The sequence below is a fragment of the Bactrocera tryoni genome, chromosome 5 (assembly GCF_016617805.1).
Source record: "Bactrocera tryoni isolate S06 chromosome 5, CSIRO_BtryS06_freeze2, whole genome shotgun sequence".
In the NCBI taxonomy this organism is placed as follows: domain Eukaryota; kingdom Metazoa; phylum Arthropoda; class Insecta; order Diptera; family Tephritidae; genus Bactrocera; species Bactrocera tryoni.
In genome coordinates, this window is record NC_052503.1 from 15,315,683 (window position 1) to 15,335,761 (window position 20,079).

The following is a 20,079-nucleotide window of genomic DNA, read 5'->3' on the forward strand; positions in this document are numbered from 1 at the left end:
CAAAAAAACACTCAGGCAGCACACAGGCTTATGTGCGGTGCCAAGGTAAGAGGTAAGCTGTAGATGCATACGACGAGTTCGTTGTGTCGTCGGTAGTATACTCGGTAGTTTTGTACGATGTTGTCGATGACGCTGCGATGCGCAGCGACTTAAGCAGAAGAAGCAGCAGAACCCAACTGAAAGACTGACTACCTACGACGTCTATACGGGCTGCATCAGAAGAAATGGAGGCGTTCATAACAGCAACAACAACAACAACAGCTGAGTATGGTGTACGTCTTTGTATGGTTGTTGTCGGTATTGATGATGATGTTGTAGAAAAAGTCGGTGAATACAATCAAGCTGTTAGTGATGTCGCTAGCATGACTCGTCGTAGTCTACATTGCCGTCATCGTATCGTATCGTCGTTGTCGTCTTCAGTCAGTCAGTCAGTGGTGGAAAGTAAACAAAAGCTATTGAGACCCAGCCGTGAGGCCATCCATCGGTGAGTTATACTTATGTACATAGTTCGTTCCGTAGCGTCGCTTTTATGGTATATTGTGATAGAGATAGAAAGGTTGGTTGGTAAGTTCGTTGGTTGTTTTTTTTTTTTTGGCTGCTTGCTGCTTGCTGCTTCAACGTTGAACGTCGAGCTCGCTGACAGTCGTTTATTCGATCATCTCACCTGGCGCGTCGCTTGGCTTGCTGGTTTTTTCATTTCTTCTTTGCTTGTACGGCTCGCTACCTTCTATGGTAGTTTATTATGAGCTACCTATCTATGGTTATTATACTCGAGCTCGTTTCTGTGTTCACTTCTAAAAACTTTGTGACGACTTTGTGAATAGCGCAGTTTCCAAGGCTTTTGGTTTCGGGCTTTGAAAGTAGTATAACAACTCGAGCGGTAAGTGCTAGCTAATGCACATGTTTACATGCAGAGGCAGCTATAAGCAACCCACTTACAGATGCTGGTATTAGTATATAGCACATATATGTACATATATATGCTTGAGAGTACTTAAACGGGTTCGTTGGTCCACAAGGCTACCAGCAGAAAACTCATATGCACGGCACTTCAACTTTCAGAAATTTATTTTTACACGCGCATACCTGCTAATTCTGATGCCTGAAGTCATTTCGAGAAATTATAGCAACCTGAGAGGTGTATTCATGTAGATGTTTGCATATATACTACTGTATATATATTCTGTATGTATTCGATTTCGTGTATCTGTTGTGAAGCCGTTGAACTGCGCACAGCGCACATTTGTCGAGGTTGCCTCAGCCGTTTTGGGTCTCCACGCCGACAAGCGACAGTCGAGAGCCGACTACTGACGACCCACACGACTGGCGTCCGTTGCTGCTAGGGGCCGTGCAGCGCAGTGAGAGCGACTTTTAGTCGAACATTTTGCTTGGCGTACAAATACGCCCTCATATCATGACAGACCCACACCCACTTACCATATATACATTTTGTTAGCGCCTCTGTGCTTTATACATATGTATACTATGTACAAATATTTATAAAACCATTTTATTATACGCCCAACATTCACATTTAGGGATCCTTTTATTTATGATACTATGGCATAATAAAAGCTGTACGAAGTTGTCGGGTAAGTTTTAGGGCACGGGTCTATAAAAAGCACAATATGCGAGCGAGGCGAAAACAGCTCGTGTTAAGGAGCAACGAGGGGTTTTGTGTGGTGTTGTTCTATGTGTATGTGTGTGCGTGTGTGGTGAACTGGTATTGGTTAATATAAAAATGCATCTGTATAAGTTTACTGTTATTTCAAAATGTATATGTGTGTTGAAACCGTTTTTTTAACGGTATTGTTTCTGCATTATTCATTTCAGCAAAGGGGAGAATCTATAAATTAAATTATTTATAGACATCACAGTGGGCATAGAGTTCAAATCAGGATATTAAGGGAGGAAAGTTGGTTGTGGTTATGTAAATTTATGCATTTAAATAGTTTTGTGTTAAAATTTTTTCCGGCAAGTTACTTTTGAGCTACCTTATTTAATATTTCTGATTTAATTTTTTTTATTTCCAATATTTTTTTCGTTGCAGAGACTTCAAACGAGCTGCAGTTCTTTACTGGCGTAGACACCGCGTACGCGGCTATAGCAGGAGCCGAGCTAAAGTTATACTATATTCGAAAAGGGGACCATTGATGATTTAAAATGCTGATATCTCATTTCATAACTTGACCATAACTGTTCCATAACGTCCCAGAAAATAGGTGAGTATTTACTATTTATAAAATTCTCTAGTCGTTTAGTAGAAATTTATCGGTTAATATAACTCTGAAAACCTTCAATTTTAGATGTATGACATACATATAAGTACATAACTAAAAGCTTAGACCTGAGAAATTCAGGTTTTCTTGCTTTCTTCAACTGTAAATACTCAGTGTTAATCCCAACCAATAGTCAGATGTTAGACTATGAACTTATGAGTGCTCATGAAATTGCTAGCCAGCCTAAAGAGTAGCTTTCATTAACCTTTGACCACCACTATTGAATTGGCGATTACGTGCTAGATCGAATGGATTCTATTGCTTAAAGAATAACAAACGAAGATCAAGGCTCACGTGATCTCAAGCCTGTGGATCACAGTATTTATTTAGGACTTGCTAACGTATAGTGAGCTCTAAGTCAAAACCTATATACCTATCGTTGCGATCGACGTAGAATTTTGAGATAGTTCTTGATAACTAACTGTTTAATAGGACGTTGCAGATATGCAATATTTATATATTATGCCAATCCCGAAATTTCGTAGATTCCTGTAATTGTGAGTTTTTTACAATTGGTCGCGAAAACTCGGGATTGGAATTTCGGCATTTTTTTGGAAGAAATTTTGCGATTGAAAATTGTTTTTTATCAAAAAAGTAAATAAATATATAAATAAATTTACCATATTGTCATTTATTTTCTATTGTCCCCGAACACTCGGAATTGTAATTGCGATATTTTTTTTTGAGGAAATTTCGGGACTGGAAAACAATTTTATTAAAAAGAGTTAAGTGCACCAGACTAGTATTTCTTTATTATTGATCTCGAATTTCGAGTACCGAAAAATTGTAATTTACAACATTAAATTAAATTCAAAGTTGGGATTGCAATATTAAAAACAAATTCGAAATATCGGTATTAAATGGCATTTTTAAGATTTTTGTAATTTTCAGTTTGTTATTAATTGTAATTTAACAATTGTTGTGTTAGTTCTCATATCCCAAAGTTACGGTATTGGAATTTCAAACTTACAGATTATTGTAACCGTCTTTTATTTACTACTGATCCCGAAATAAAATGACATATGCTACATACCTGCAATTTGGAATTACAATTACGGAATGTAAGGAACTTAATATTTTTACTAATCCCGAAATTTCGGGATTGCAAAATCGGGATTGTATTTTTATGATACATACATACATACATATATGTACATATGTTTTGAGGAAATTTCGGGATTGTGAAATTAATTATATTGGATTGCCATTTATTTATGTATTATTGATTACGATTTCGGGATTCCAATTTGTTTTTTTTTTTATAAAAAAAGTCGTTTATAATATACTAATTCCAAATTTTGGGATTTTATAATTCATTTGCAAGTATACTTTTTAGTTTGTTATTATTGGTTCCGAAAATTCAGAATTGTGCTTTAGCATTTTTTATATTGATTCTAATATTTTGGCGCCGAAATTTCCAAATTTTACATTCTTGTAATAGCCATTTAACTACTATTGGACTGCATTTTCAGTTTTTTATGCTTGGAGGAACACTGTTTTATCACTAATCCCGAAATTTCGGGATTGTAAAACGACATTTGCTATACTCCTGCGAGTATCGTAAAATTGATATTACAATTTCGTAATTTAAGCAACATTATTTCTTAGAAATCCCCAAATTTCGGGATTGAAAAGTCGTGATTGCTGCACATTAGGAATTTTGTTAATTTTTTGAATGTAAAGAACAGTATTACATCACTAATCCCGAAATTTCTTATATGACATGATGAGAAAATTATAATAGAATTCAATCTGTGTAGGCAAATGGTGATCGGAGAATTTTCTCTCGTTGAAGCACAGCGAAAGGTAAAAAATAAAAAAAGTCCATTATTTGATACTTTGAAAACCGAAGATTAATTACTAATTTATAAAACGTAGTTCTTTGTTGCTTATAATCTCACCCTCTACATAAATAGCAAATCTCATTTTCTCTATTAAAATCTCAAATCTATTTTCTGTCAGAAACAACAAAAAACTTCCCAACATATGCCAAACCATTGTTAGTCATCTGTTGGAAAACATCTGAAATTGATTTTTTTGTTAGATAGTATTCTCTACAATTTATTTGAGGTGTGGACCCACCCCAGTACATTTTCTGATTGTGCACACAAAGCGCTTTCATAAGGCCCGTTGTCATTGCTCTATACACACAAACAAACTATATACATATTTATAAAATATATTTGAACATGTGTTAGCACATTCCCCTATTAAGTGCATAATTCTATTATATGTGTTGTTGCTGTGAGCATGCTCGATCCGTAAACTTTTTATATCGAACACGGTCGTATTATACGGACGAGGGGTGTGCCAAATTCATTCAACCCAATGAGCTGATGAGCAAAAATGCAGTATCTACACTCTAAAAAAAAGAAATATTCAATGCAACCCTTCGGGGACTTATAGCAGCAGTGGTTCAAATACCCCATGAGCAATGATCCCATTCTTGAATGCTCCTACAACGTACATACCATAGTGTCAAATATATGTACGCGCAGAGCAGAGTCTACTTATACCAGCAGACCAACAGACATACTAACAAATATACATACAAGTATTGTAGATATGTCTGCTTCCCTGCATCGCTGCCTTGGCTTTATATCTGCTATACAGCTGGGGATTATCGTCGTCAGCATCATTGCCCAGCTGCCATTATTGTATGAAAATCGAGCATTGCGTCCCAATGTGTAACGAACCAACCCAAACTCGAACTACTTGAAAAACTGGCAAACTCATCGTTTAACGACGAAACGAAACCATGAAATGGAATTTTACTCGGGCAAGAAGTACTCGTGCACAATATAATTTTCTGTATCTGTGTATCTGGATATTTGCCAACTCGCTCTGACACATGCCGTCGTGCCAATGGATGAGTGGTTGAGTGGACGCATGGACAAGCGGACGAGCGGACGTTGGCCGATTGGATGGCGCATATAACTTTTTATGGATTCGTTTGTAGTTATAGTGCTGCTGCTGGCGTATACCTACAGCATTATACTTCTACATAAGTATATACTCGTACAAAAGTACGGAAGTTAAGAGATATCATTTGGCCGGGCAGTTGTTTGTGTAAAACAAGAAATGCTCAAACTATTGGAGATACTACGAATCAAGTATTAATATTTGGGCACTCGGCGGCACATTTTCGGTATCGAATTATTCTGTCTTCCGCCTTTATTGTATGGTGTACTAAGTAGGCCGTGGCTGGGCTATGAGCGCTGTGTCGTTAAGTCGTTTACTGTCGCTGGTCGCTAAGCCATTCGAAGACTTGCTTAGTTGTGTTGTTTGGCCAGAACAGAGGCGCTCTGTCTCAAGAAGCTACAGCTTGTGCGCTTAGACGGCGCACCTTTGGTGCTGCTCCACCTTTTTTTAGTTGCATCGACTTTAGGTATACACTTACTTCGGCTCACAATTTATCTTCTAATTTGTGTTGGCTATCTAAAGATAGGGTCACCTTGGTTGGGGCATTATTTTACCGTTTCATTGTACTTAACTGTTTTCTTATGGCATATGATATAGCAATATTAAGCGCAATCGCATACAGGGTGGCTATGAATTAAAATATACATGATAAACATATGCAAATTTTGAAAAAAAGTAATAAAGTCTTATATTTTGTTGCGTTGCTTGAGATAACTCTTGACCATTAATAACTTGTTTTATTTGTATACCTTTTTAAGTTCGTTATGAAGTCTGCAACGTTAAAGGAAACGTTGGGGGACCCTATAAAATAAATATAAGTATACTTATACAAACAGGGTTTGTCCGGAGAGTAATAGGACTGATTTTCTTCCACCGCGACTGTACTTCTTTTCGCGCGACGTGTTTCTGTGAGTGGTGCAAGCCGTTCGTTACAGCAGAGGTACGCGATTAAATTCTGTGTGAAACTCGGTAAATCTGCGATAGAGACGTTTGATATGATCAAGTAGGCTTACTCAGATTGGAGCCTTTTTGTAGGGCCGGGAAGAGGTCTATGATGAAGACCGGAAGATGAGCAAATCCAAAGTGAAAACGATGCTCATTGTCTTTATTGATCAAAGTCATCGAACCTTTTGGGTCCGACAAGACATCGCAGCCGACTAAAAGTTGCACCACGACAACGCCCTGGCCTTTCTTTTGAACAGCTACCTAACCAAGGCCGGCATCCCAACGCTTCCGCAGCCGCCCTACAGCCCAGATGAGGCCCTTCCGGACTTGTTTTGTTTCCTTGCCTAAAAAGGCCGATGAAAGGCAAGCATTTTGAGACGACAAAGGTGATCCAATCAGCATGCACCTCGGCTCTCAAGGCTTTTCCGGAGAATGCCTTCCTTGACGCGTTCGATGCCTGGAAATCGAGTTGGTAGCGCTTCGTCGACGCAGAAGGAGCCTATTTTGAAAGCTTTTAAAGAATTGTAACGATTGGTTCAATAATTTTTTTTTAAATCGACTCAGTCCTATTACTTTCCGTACAAACCCTGTATATAGTCATGCCCATCTATCCGTCCAATTGTATCATAGGCGAACTAGTAACTCAGTTTTTGAGATATCGATCCGCATTTTCCTTTTTTCTCTAAGAACCTGCTGATTTGTCGGAATCGCCGATATCGGACTACTACAGTATAAGTTGTAATGATCTATAAAAATGTAGTACTTGTATGGACAAATTATTTATTTGATGATATCTTCACGAAATTCGAGAAACAATCTATTGTTATGGTACTTTCCGAAAAAACTGTTCAGATCGGTCCACTATAGCATATATGTAACTGCCAAATAAACTGGCCGATCAAAATCAAGATAAAGATCTTTTTGTAGCATAAAAATACATTTTGAAAATACATTTTTATATACAGTTGAAGTTCCCTAATAAATAATCCCCAAAAAAATTTCGATTTAGAGAGACTTCGAGTTATGAGAGGAAATTTGTATGAAATTTGCCTTCTATTGCCAATTCAAGAGTTCGCGTTATGGAGATCTTTGAGTTATAGAAGTTCAAGCTATGATTTTTTTTTAAATTTTATTTGTGGCAACAATAATCGCAGCATGTAGGAAGAAAGATTGTTCGTTTTAGAGCTGATAATGAAAAATTAGGGTAAAGTTGGCGCTGGAGTAATTTTTCGAAATTTGAAAGATCGCAGAAAAAGCGGATCTCTATCATCTCGGCTTGTTTTACATTTTATATATGGAAGATCGAGATTCTGCAGGTTTTGGTGGCTTCTTTTAGGAACTATGGCTATCAAGAACCCAGCCATTGGTTTACAAGCTCTAATGCCCAACTTCTTGCCAAGCAATATCATTTGTAATTAATTTAGTTAAGATATTTTATTATAATTTCAAAAATTTCAGATATGTATTTTTTTACACCAAAAGTTGTATATCACATGTATAGCACCCTGTATTTCCTGTATATGTATATATACATTTATAGATCTATGCATTGGTAGGGTCAGCGACTGTGTAAATAACGGCTCAAGTGACCTTGTATTGAAGGAAATAAAGCTGCTTCATACTGTCTAAACCAATAATACCCAGAAACAACCCAAACTACGTTCAATCATTTTCGTCTGAAAGAAACCAAGGCATGAGCATACCCAAATGTACATACATAAGTAAACATGGTATATAGTATCTAAGCACATAAGCAATTCTTGGGCGTATCAGCTAACCTAACCTGAACACAACGAAATCGTTCAATCATTCAATGTCTAACATCCTTAGCGTCCTTTCCGGCGCACAGCAACAACAACATATGTATGTGTGTATACACATGAACAAGCGATTTCAACTCGGATAACAGCATTACTTGTTCAAAAGAAACACACAACTACATGCGCACACACAATACGCGACGTCAGCAGCGACGTCGACTGCAGCAGCATCAGTATTATCATCGCTCTTGCTTTGTGTATAGTATTCTTGAACCTTTTGAGGGATTTTGTATAAAATTATACGTTCCCATTATTGAAAGTAAAATGTGTATACTTCGAAGAAAAACAGTCTGAAACTTGCTTCTTCTCTATACCTATGTACGCGCATAATCACACATTCTTCTTTGCTGGGCGAGCGTGTATTTGTTAGGGTTCAGTTTTACTTGATTTTCGGTTCGTCCCCTTCATAGCTAGCGCGTCGAATACGGGCTTGGCGAACCCATTTTATACTTCAAATTCTTTCGTCGCTGTCGTGCTCGTTCTCATTCTCACTCGCCTAGCTGTGTTGTTTGTCATGCTTGTCTCAGCAAGTTTTTCATTCTCCCTTTAATGAGTTTTTTCCATGCAGTCATCCATCTCGGATTTCCCAAAGACTGCTGGAAATCTAAACGTCCATCAAAATATATAAAAGTTAATGGATTATATTTTTGAGAGCTGAGACATTGCTTTTGTACGAGCACTTATCGTAGTCGTATAGCGTTTAGAGATGAGGTTACAAGCGTGTACGTTTATACATATGTTTTAGTATGTATGCATATATAGATATTTGCTGAATGTTCTCAATGCCCTGGGTGTGTATTGAGGTCGCCGGGTTAGCTACTAATTTATATATCTTCTTGTACATATGAACATAAAACGATTGCCAAGAAGGTATAAAGACTCGACGCAATGATTTTCCGAAATGAATTATTTTTATGTAGAAAGATAGTAAGATAAATATAAGGGTCTGGCTGTACAGTCACGCCAAAATCGCTGGCGTTGAAAGAGTTTGTACAATAACTAGTGAAGAAACATTTCTCTATCTAGTCAAAAATTAATGTATCGGAAGATAGCTTAGGTTATACTGGCTAGCTGTAATGGCATTTTCGTCATATAGAATGTTTTCGAAGTTTAATAGAGGCTTGATGTCTTTCTTCATCTAGTCCCTTGCACTGCCACACTCCTAGATAACTAAGGCGAATTCTAGATAAGGTCGGACAGAAACAGGGGAGCTTCATGGCGTGAAACTTCAATCGTCCAAGAGACCATAGGAAACGAAATCCTTCTCATGTCATGAACGGTTTTCCCCGAAGTTTGTAACACCCAAAGGGAGACGCCCGAGGTCCTATAAAATACATATGTAAATGAAGGAAGGAGATATGAGCTGAGTCGATTTAGCCATGTTTGGCTGTCTACCTGTATATAGTTCCCTCCAAGAAGCCGCTCATTTGTCGAAACCGCTAATATGGAACCACTATAACATATAGCTGTCATACACACTGACGATCAAAATGTAATTCATGTTTTGTATTTGACCAGAAATCCTTATGAAACTTGACATGTATTAACAATATTCGGAGATCGGACCGCTATATGGTATAACTTTGTATGAACGTTAAAGAAATGAGATCTGGTATGAAAAACTTTTTTATTTGATAAGGCACCTCTTTAATCTCTGTATATATCGTTAAGATCGGAGTACTTAAGAATGTATGTAGTTACCACATCTCTGACCGATCAAAATCAAGCTCGTGTATGCCATCTTTGGTATTTGTGAGGGGTATTATAGCTTTGGTGCTACTGAAGTGAACGTTATTTCTAGTTTAGGCAATGCAGTTGCCATTCATCTTACAACAAGCTTTTCCCTAGAATTCGGCCTTATTACCCTTGTACCCAAGCATAACCCACAAGCTACCTTGAATATCCATGGTGGCAAAAAAGAAACAATATGGTCTATTCAGCGATTGAAATTTTTTTTCTGTGCTGGGTTATGCACTAAGCTTAGCTTATTATTCATCCTTGATCTACGAGGGCCACAACTGACCGATAATTTATTTTTTCAGTATGTCATCATTTGGGTTATGTTAAGGCTCAACTTTAATTTCTAACTGAAAAAAGAGATAGGGCTGCTAGATTTTTTTACTATATAATTGCTTATGCTAAAAATGTTCTATGGATCATGGATCTAAACCGGTTTCAAGCCAGCGATTTTTAAAACTAAGCTTAAAAAAATCTGAATAATCCATTCTATGGGAGGGAGATGCGTGATATATGTAGTTGTCCCATTTTGAAGATTCCGACAAATGATGAACAGAATATCAAAAGTCACCTTTGTAACTTAAACTTAAACTTCTTTCTGATATCTCAAAAACTAACGTACAAATTTGTATAATCCCTAAACAACTACATCTTAAAATCGTTGGCTTGAAACTAGACCCATAGTCTCTTAGGCAAATTTGTACAAAATGATCCCTAGAACACTTACCGCATACGCAATTTTTCCGATTTTTCATTGGGTCCCTGTAAATCGACCCGCCCTAATGTACATATGTACCATCTGACAAACCGAATCGATACATTTTTTTTTGATTTTTTGCTACAACCTTTTTTATGTTCGTGTGAAGTTGGACCACCATATGTCAATTAGTGCGAGCTTTCTTTTTACGGTGCTGAAAGTTTGTTTTTGGAGTTTTTTATTACGGACAAAAAATAGAACACTGAGTTTGCTATTTTTTCAATGAAATCACGGAAATACAGAAGTAAAATTTAATCATTTCGACTCGTTGTTGGATCGTATATCTTTCCATGATGATATGGCAAACCTTAGTTAAGAGAAATGTCAAAAGAGCGATGAAAAATGTGGCGTCGTTTGTCCCTATCTATCCCCGCCTAGTGCCCTATTGAAAACCCCTATATTTGAGTGGTACAAATTATTCAGTAAAGGACGTGAAGTGATCGAAAATTTACCTCAAGCGAGTCGTCTAACAGCCTATGTTAATAAAGATAACCTCGAAAAAGTGAAATATACATTGTCTCAAGATCGTCGTTTTGGCATCATAGAGATGGTAGAGGATCTCAACATCACTAATGGATCCACACAACACATTTTGTTTAATGATTTGGGTATGAAGTGTGCCAAATGCTAAACCCGAGCTGGATTTTTTCCGAAAACAACATCGAGTAGAACTCGCAAAATAGATACTTGACAACGTAGCTAAGGACACCACATTTATCAAACGCCGCATTTTTAGTGTTGAGACGTTGGTTTACAAATATGACGACGGAACTGTCGAAAAATCTAGACAGTGGAGCTCCAAAAATGAGCCGAAACCAAAAAAAAACTTAAATTCGCTGAAGGCACTGAAGGCCATCTCAGCCGAGGCTTATAATAAGTGAATCTAGAATTGAATTAAGCGTTGGCTTACTTGTACCAGGAGCCTATTTTGAAGATGACAATAAAGATTTGTATTAAAATACGTGGAAATGTATGTCAGTCCGGCTCAAATTTGCTCAGATGGTATATAAAGTAAAAAGATGATAATGTAAAACTATATGATTATTATATTTTAAATGGCTTGCGCATTAATTTTTTTTGTAAGCAGATGCTTTAGAATCAGTTTGCCGAATACCATGCTCACACATACGAACATTCAAACACACACACGCACACAAACACCGGCAAGTGGGCAGTACAGGTGGAGTGATTTCGGCCTTCTGCGCGCGCGCATAATTTGACACCCATACATGTTTGTATGTATCTCAATATATGTATGTTGAAACAAAAATGCAACAATTTACACACACACATATATACATGTTTTTATATTTATTATTGCAGAACCGCCATAAACTATCTAACTTCTATATAATAAATAATGGCGAAAAACTATGGATTCTAACTGTCTATAGTACACGCCATACACACCTAACAAACATGCCCATTCGCCTAGACACAACACGACGATAAGCTGTTATTCGTTCGGGTGCGTGCGACCCAAACTTCAACGGACCCCAAAACTGATGATTCGATGAGCATACAAATACAAATATTGCTATGCACATCGAAACTACAAATACAGTTGCAAAGCCAATAAATACCTATCTCTATACAAAGCCATAGCACTGTATACATATATTCGGTGAACCAACCCGAATTCCTATTCGAAAGCTATACACACTCGTAGTTCGCTCGTAAATCGAATAATTTTATAACAAATTAGTAAGAAAGTTATAAAGCTTCATTAATAATATACTACATAAAATGTTGGCCAGGTTATATGATTCGCTACATTTTTGGAAACCACGTAGAGAACTTTTACGGCAACGCCAACAACAGCAGCAACACTCAACATATGCATATGTACATACACACATATTCTCAGTCATTGCAATAATCAGAACAATAATCATCATCAGCATCAACTGCAGCCGCAGCAACAGCAGCCGCCAGAGTCAGCAACAATGCTGCAACAGCAGAAGCTCAGCGTCTGACCCCACCAACCCACCGCCATACACACACCCAAACAAGCAGCTTCATTAACATCCCCACACATATGTACATACAGTGATATCAAGCGCTAACGCTGTCGCTGCCGCCGTTGGCGTTGTCGTTGTCGTTGACGTCGTCGTTAGTTGGCTTTCGATATCGTGTCACGAGGGGGCAAATATCGCCCGCCTTTCCTTTCAGCATAACGTTAGCTTTGCCATCGTATTGTTGTTGTCTGTTCGTTGCTCGTGCGCTCCATTCACCAGACCGTTCACCTCGTTGCGCCCCAGCCGGTTCGACTGGTGGTTCAGACGTTCGTTCTGCCGATTACTCAGTCAGACAGTCAGCCAGTCAGCCAGTCGAGTTGTTGGGTCGCACGCTATTCGATCCATCTGCCTCTCATTTATGTGTTTTCGCCTCAAGTTCTCAGCTCACAACTGTCGGTTGCATGGCGCTCGTCCGAGTTGTTATGCCGGTCTGACTGGGTTCTTTGGTGAGTGGTGTTGGCCTCGTCGAAACGGCAATGACGATGAGCAAAAATTTTCGACGCTTGGCAGTTTGGCAGCTAGACAGCTATGGGAATGGAAAGGAAAAACAAGTATTCAGCTTGGTTCTATGCCATTTGGACAATGTTCAAAACTGCACTGCACGATTTATTGTGAAGATAAACTGGGTATCTGCTTGTAGATACATACTATAGTAGTAATACGATTGGTTCATGAGCTGGATAGATACATGCTTGTGCGTCATTAAAACTTTGTGAGGTAGTATACTCTCATTTCCAAATGCCATATATATGTATGTACTATTTTATGTATCTGGGTATGTTGTATGTGCTTGGATAGCGGGTCAAAATTGGGTTCAAGTTGTTGTATCTCTTTAATTTAGGTCTCTTTAGCTTTATTTATATGCAGTTTATGTGCGCTTGTTTTGTAAAGTTCCGCATGTCCGACAAAATATGTTCACCCTACTTTATGGTAATGTGTAGATGTTGACGACCTAGGCCGCCATGTTGTTTTGATGTCATCTGTCTAATCTGCTGTTTATTTTTCATTTAACGTTGCTTATTTGGGGCTTAGTGCAGTTTGAAAGCAAAGTTTGCGAGCGTTTTTACGGAGAAACGTAGTCTAGCGAACAGATACTGCTTTTGATGTTACTTCATGGAAGGAAAATTGTTGAGAAACCTGTGCTCGTCTATGAAAAACTAAGGTTCTATGTATTATTAGAGTGAACAAAAGAAACCGTGAAATGAAACAAACAGACATTGAAGAAACAAAGTTAACCTCAAAGTCCAAGAAACGTTCAATTAAGAGTCTCCTAAAGATCGATGACGATATTTTATAAATTTTCTTCTTCTTCTAACATTAAAGACTGGGCGAAGGACTCTCTGAAAATCTGTCCAACAGAAAATGTTATGAAAAAGTTAAACTCGCACCGCTGAGGTCCGCAATTGAGTGCGAGGTCTTGAGTACCAATTTGGTCTGAGGTTTGAAAATGGTAGGACTTTTTCCTACAGCTGGCGACCCTAGCCCAGTATTCATACAGGTATACTATAGAAACAGTACGGAGTTGACTTACAACTTGTATAATCCCTATCTTGCCAGCCTATTTTGATGGCGATAATTACGATTTATATTAAAAAAATAATTATTTTTTTATCACTGTGGGACAAATCGGACGGTATTTATAAATTTTATAAATATATATTGTATATATGCATATAATATATAGTTATATTTAAAATTATTTCAAATACATATGTGCAGCTATAGTAATAAGCATATTTACATATCTATCCAACGGTTCCCTTTATCAATTTCGTAATTACATTATAATTTTTCCATAAACCCTACAAGAACAAGCCTCAGTATACGATAAGTATATACTCTTACGTGTATATTGTAGGTATGCATGATTATTATTATTTTACCCGACCCTAGTCACCTTCAAAAGAACGTTCAGGGTGTGTTTTCTTTTCAAACAAAATTACTATGTACGAGTATATATGTATGTATGATTGTGAATATATGCACATAGGGGAGCAAGCAAATATGGGTTTCAGCTCAGCTGGCTTGAGTGCGGTGTTATCGGTAAGGGATATCAGATTCAAGCATGGTATTTATATGGGCTCGTTGTTACTTCTGTCGCCGTCATTGTCCTCATTCGGATAACTTTTGAAAGCAAAGTTATTATCGCAAGAGTTTCGTCAGTTATGCCTTCTCTGTTCTTCATTGCATTTACTTTCAAAGTGTGAGTCTCAATTTAATATAATGGCGTCGTAGAGGAAAATCGTATTTTTTGGGTTTACGACAGTCGTCCATTATTTTACGAATATAAATGCGCAGTAGTAATGAATCGTTTAATCCTACGTGCCTTAGATATCAAGTTGGCATACATAAAATATTAAAAGTTTAGGTTGAACCTTTATTTATGCGTGGAATATGCGGTAATCATAATTTTTAGGGTAAATGGTTGTAAAAGGAAGTTTAAAGTTTATATTATGTAAAGTTTATATTGAGTTGCAGTCTGATGAGAAAATGTAGCTCAAACTATTATTAAGGTCTGTTGCGAGATCCACATAATGAACATCTGAATCTTCAACTAATATTTAATATTTGTCCGTCAACAATCCACAGAATAGGTTCTATTTTACATCTTTGGAATAGTTGTGTTAAGGAGTTACATGGGTTTCTTCGAGAAAATTTTTTTTTTTCATATAAAAAAATAAATGTTTCACTAGATTTTTTACTGTTACAAACATACACTATTAAAAAAGAAATTCTGATATTTTTGGAAAAAAATATTTGAAACTCCGCCATTGCGACGCCATTTCCGATGATCCTCGGAAAAAAGATGTTTTAGTTAAAACCTTAATTTAGAACTTGGACGAAGGGAAACAATTAAAATTGGATTTTTGAAAGACATTTTTACAAAAAAATTAAAATTTCGGTGAAAATTTCGGGACATTTTATTTTGCTGTAATGTTGTTTTTGTAATAATTGAAAACGAAAAAAATCCTTCGTCCGGGTCTTTAAGAATTGTATCCCAAAGATCTGTGTAAAATTTCATGAAGATCGGTTGAGTAGTTCTTGAGAAATATTGCCAAGCGACTTCGAAAATACAGTTTCGAGAAAAATCGATGTTTTGAAACCTGTAAACCCATGTAACCGCTCAACTAGAACGAGGTTTGACCTCCAAAGTGGAACTGGGAATTGTGTTTCGAAAATATATATAAAGTTATCACATTTTTTTTACTCTTGTAACATGTTTTGTTCGCCTAACGGTTGTTTGTATCACCTACAACTGGTCGAAATTGGTATGAAGGATCCGATAGGCGTGGCACCGCCCATATTTAGGGGAAAATCACATATATCCAGACATACTCGACCAATTTTAACCAAATTTGGTGCGTAGGATTATTTTCAAATGTATATTAAGCTGTGAAAATGGGCGAACCCCTTCTTCTCGTATAACACAAATTTAAATCTGATTGATATATCTTGATAAAACTTTGCACGAATAGTGTCTTTGAGGTGAGTCACTTTATGACTAAAAATTGTGCAAGTCGGGCCAAAACTATACACGCCTCAGATATCGAATATGTGGACGACAGTTCCTATTGCGAACTTTTACCGAAAATATAATCAACATGTCAGGTTTAATACTGAAATTCGGGTTACACCCGAACTTTGTCCTTCGATACTTCTTATGTTTGCTCTACGTTTGGTTTAAACATCTTTATTAATAAAAGTCTTTATCAATCCTCAAATACCTGGTTCTGTTGTTGAAATCGCGGAGCAGTGGCGGCCATTGGTCGCCATTTATTACACACACATTTTGACCGCGCTTGAGTATTTTATTTTATTTTAACATCCCGGCGTCCTTGTTGGTAGACCCAAAATTTTTATCATACAGAAAGCTTTTGTAACCCTTTTTATTTTGCTGTCCATTTTCTATAATTTTATTTATTTGTGATTTTAATCCAGAAAAAAATTGTATATGGGTGGCAACCCTTCTCACGCAAGTATAAATATTTCATAAAAATTGACCGTTTTTAATGCAGTGCCTAAAGATAATTCATTTCTAAAGCAAAAAAACAAAAAATCTTTAATCTACATATTTTAAGAAATTGCAGACCTTGCAGGTAGTTTCAACTTTTGTTGTCGACCATCAAAGAGAGGGGCGTACCTAGTATAGGCAACATATTCCAGGAAACTGCTTTTAGTCACCACAGAAGTCTCTACCTATATACTTGTATCTAAAATAATTGCAATACTCACTTGAGGGCGTCAAACATATTTTTGAAGGCCAGTTAAAAATTCATTACCCGCTTGCAATACAAACATCTGTCACGTAAATATTCGTATACTTTATTAAATTCCATTATTACACACAAAACCCTCATTAAAGCGAATGCATCTTTTCAAAGCTATTCTTCTTTCAACACCCTTCGCTTTGGAAACATAATTCAGTAAAATCAATTTATTAAATTAAGCAAATTACATACAAACTTATGTATGTAGATATACCACAGATATTTATTTACTTTTCGAATGTTGAAAACTGCCGAGGAAGAAAGACATCATTTGTTATCGGCCATCAAAAGAGAGATAGATGGACGAGATTAACATCAAACAAGTAGAACTAATGAATTCACATGAAGAATCTGAGTTAATACCATCGCAAAATACATTTAAATGAATACTATATACATATGTATGTATGTATATATACATAAAAGTTTTTACACAAACATTTTTGAGATTGACAAAAACAACACTCAGCTTACGAACGTCACCAACTCAATTGCACAGGATGGTAATTCAACCTGACAGCTTTCCACCCTCACAAAAGCTTGGTTCAATGGATGGACGACGGGCATACAAATGAATATAAATAGACCCTTCGTTACCGCCAACCGACCCGATAAAGTGTGTGCACAACCTACAATGGTTGAAAGAAACTTTTGGTTTTACTGCTCACAAGGACTTTTCCATGAATTTCCGGACTTTTGCTGACCAGTTGCGGATGAAACTCAATATCTATATATATAATGACTGCGACTGAAGGGTGCGCTAAAACCCGAAGGAAATGTAAGTAGTAATGGTAGGGTATAAAATAAATGAGAACCCATAAACGAGGTAGTAACCATCGAGTTGCCTAGCAGCTGTGTATCTACCTACTGAAGAAGTATGTATGTACATAGTAAATGGTTATAAGGCAAAATTGTTACAAAGAAAATATCTGAAGTTACCTTGGAAAGTTCGATAGCAAGCCAGCTGTGAGTTCAAAGTATATACTGTAGTAGGTACGTGTGGCCTAAGTAGCATGACGGAGATGTACTGAATTTCTAATGTGAGTAAGGGAGTTCGACTTCCAGTAAATTATTCAGCTTAATTTTTATGCATTTGCAGTGGTCGTGAGGTCTGATGTCTGAAAAAAAAAGTTTCCTACATTGCTTGTCAGTTGTCTAGCAACTGGTATTTAGTTAGAGTTAAATCTACATTTTCATATAATCAGGGTTTTTCATGCCTATAAAGGGAAAAGTAGTCCCTTTAATTGTGCGAACAAACACTAATATCCGTATTAGAGGTAATATCTAAAACTCGGTTGAATTGAAACCAATACAACTCAACTTTAAAACAAATTAACTCTTTTTTTGGCATTACAACTAATTTCAGTTGAAGTTTATGATTAACAATTCAACTTAAAATTTTTAGGCAGGTTGAGTTGTTATCGATAATATCGGATTAGTAAATTCTCAACCGAATGGAGTTAGGTTGTAAATTGAAATATCGGCATTAAATAAAACTTGCATCTCTTCTCTTTAGAAGCCTTATTTAATTATACAATGTTCAACAATCAGAGCTCTAACCATTACGTGAAAACCTATATTAATCCTCATCAAGCTAACTCTCTTCAAAAAGTTTTCAACTGCTACTAAACGGTTGTAAATGACATTAGTGCGTGTATTTAGGAAAAATATTTCAATTAGTTATTTTGTACAAATACATAGAAAGGTGACAAATTTGTTGAACTCGTGGAGTAAACTTCCGAAACTGGACGAGGTGAGTGAAAAGGCGATCCATTTCGAGGCTCCCTACTTTTTTAAAGAAAAAACACAGAAACTTCAAATGTAATGGGAAATGCTTATTATCATTCGAAAGAAAATTCTATTTTTAAAAGATTAACTCTTTCAAATCTTGGCCGCGGCTACGACGCAGATGGTCCGGTGAGTCCAATTTTCCATGACTTCTTCGAACATTTCAATTGGTAACAGGCGAACGATGCTGTTTTGCTCTAAAGTTTGAATCGAACAGGAAAAAAGTCTAACGGAGTGATATCAAAGGATCTTGGTGGCCAATCGACCGACCCAAACTGTGAAATTATTTGCTCACCGAAGTGTTCTCTCAATAAATCCCTTGATTGATGTGAAGTCAAGTTTGGTCGGTTATCAAGGCGCGTTACGGTCGTCATTGACAATTACTTTCTCACTGGTATCATTTTTGAAAAAATATGGTTGAAATGTCAGCTCTTGAATCTTTTCAGGTTGCTCTTCGTCCCAAATGCGGCAATTTTGCTTGTTTACGTACCCATTGAGGCAGAAATGGGCCTCATTGCTGAACGAAATTTGGGTCCAAAACGTCGGGTCTTCTTGGAAATTTTCATGAGTCCACAGAGCGAAGCGAGAAGGGAGAGTCGAGCGGCTTCAGTTCTTGCATAAGCTGTATTTTGTATGCTTTCAATTGAAGATTTCGACGTAAAATGCTCCAAGTCGTTCCATACGTCAGTCCGAGTTGCTGTGAACGGCGCCGAATCGACTCTCCGTGTCCTCCGCATTCAGTTACAGCTACTACTGTGTGCTGGAGGTAGTCTATTCGGTCGAATATTTTCTAAGAATGAATGCTAGATCTCAAGATGTGTGATAGTATTGCAAATAGTACGCTCAGTAGCCCGTTTATGTTGTCCATAAGTTGAGCGAAGCGCGCATTCTTTACAGACCGTGAATTTTCGAAATAAAGTTGAACGATTTGTATACGTTGTGCAGGCGGAAGTCGGGACTGTGGGAATGGTTTCGAACCATTCGATCGATAAAATTTACTGCTCCTAGGAATATACTTTTTGGCTTAGGTAATCCATTAGTAAGGATTTTATGGTTTATTATACCCTGAACAGGGTATATGAAGTTTGCCACGAAATTTGTAACACCCAGAAGAAAGCGTTGGAGACCCCATAAAGTATATATATAAATGATCAGTATGTTGAGCTCAGTCGATTTAGCGATGTCCGTCCGTCTGTATAAATACGAACTAGTCCCTCAGATTTTAAGATGTCGTTTTGAAATTTTGCAAACGTCATTTTCTCAAATGCTGCTCATTTGTCGGAACTGCCGATATCGAAACACAAAACATATAGCTACCATACAAACTGGACGATCGGAATCAAGTTCTTGTATGGAAACTTTCACATTTGACAATGTATCTTCACAAAAGTTAACACAAGTTATTTTCTAAGACAACAATATAATCTCCGAAAAAATTTTTCAGATCGGATTACTATAGCATATAGCTGCCATACAAACAACACATAGTTACTAAAAGAAATTTTAAGGGAATACTAAATCGGCTGACTTGCCATGATACTGAAA

The 20,079-nt window shown here is 37.0% G+C and overlaps 1 protein-coding gene across 6 annotated transcripts in view; it reads left to right on the top strand.

Annotated features, from left to right (window-relative positions):
- Positions 1 to 20,079, top strand: part of LOC120776599 — a 41,959-nt gene that overhangs the window by 11,514 nt on the left and 10,366 nt on the right. For 4 of the 6 annotated variants that reach the window (XR_005705443.1, XR_005705441.1, XR_005705444.1 and 1 more), the window contains exon 4: positions 2,051 to 2,222. The gene's annotated coding sequence lies outside the window, so the exon portion shown is untranslated. Of the gene's footprint in view, positions 1 to 69; positions 485 to 2,050; positions 2,223 to 2,306; positions 2,676 to 19,978; positions 20,014 to 20,079 lie in introns of those variants that run through there. The other 2 variants (XR_005705447.1, XR_005705445.1) reach the window with 2 other exon arrangements.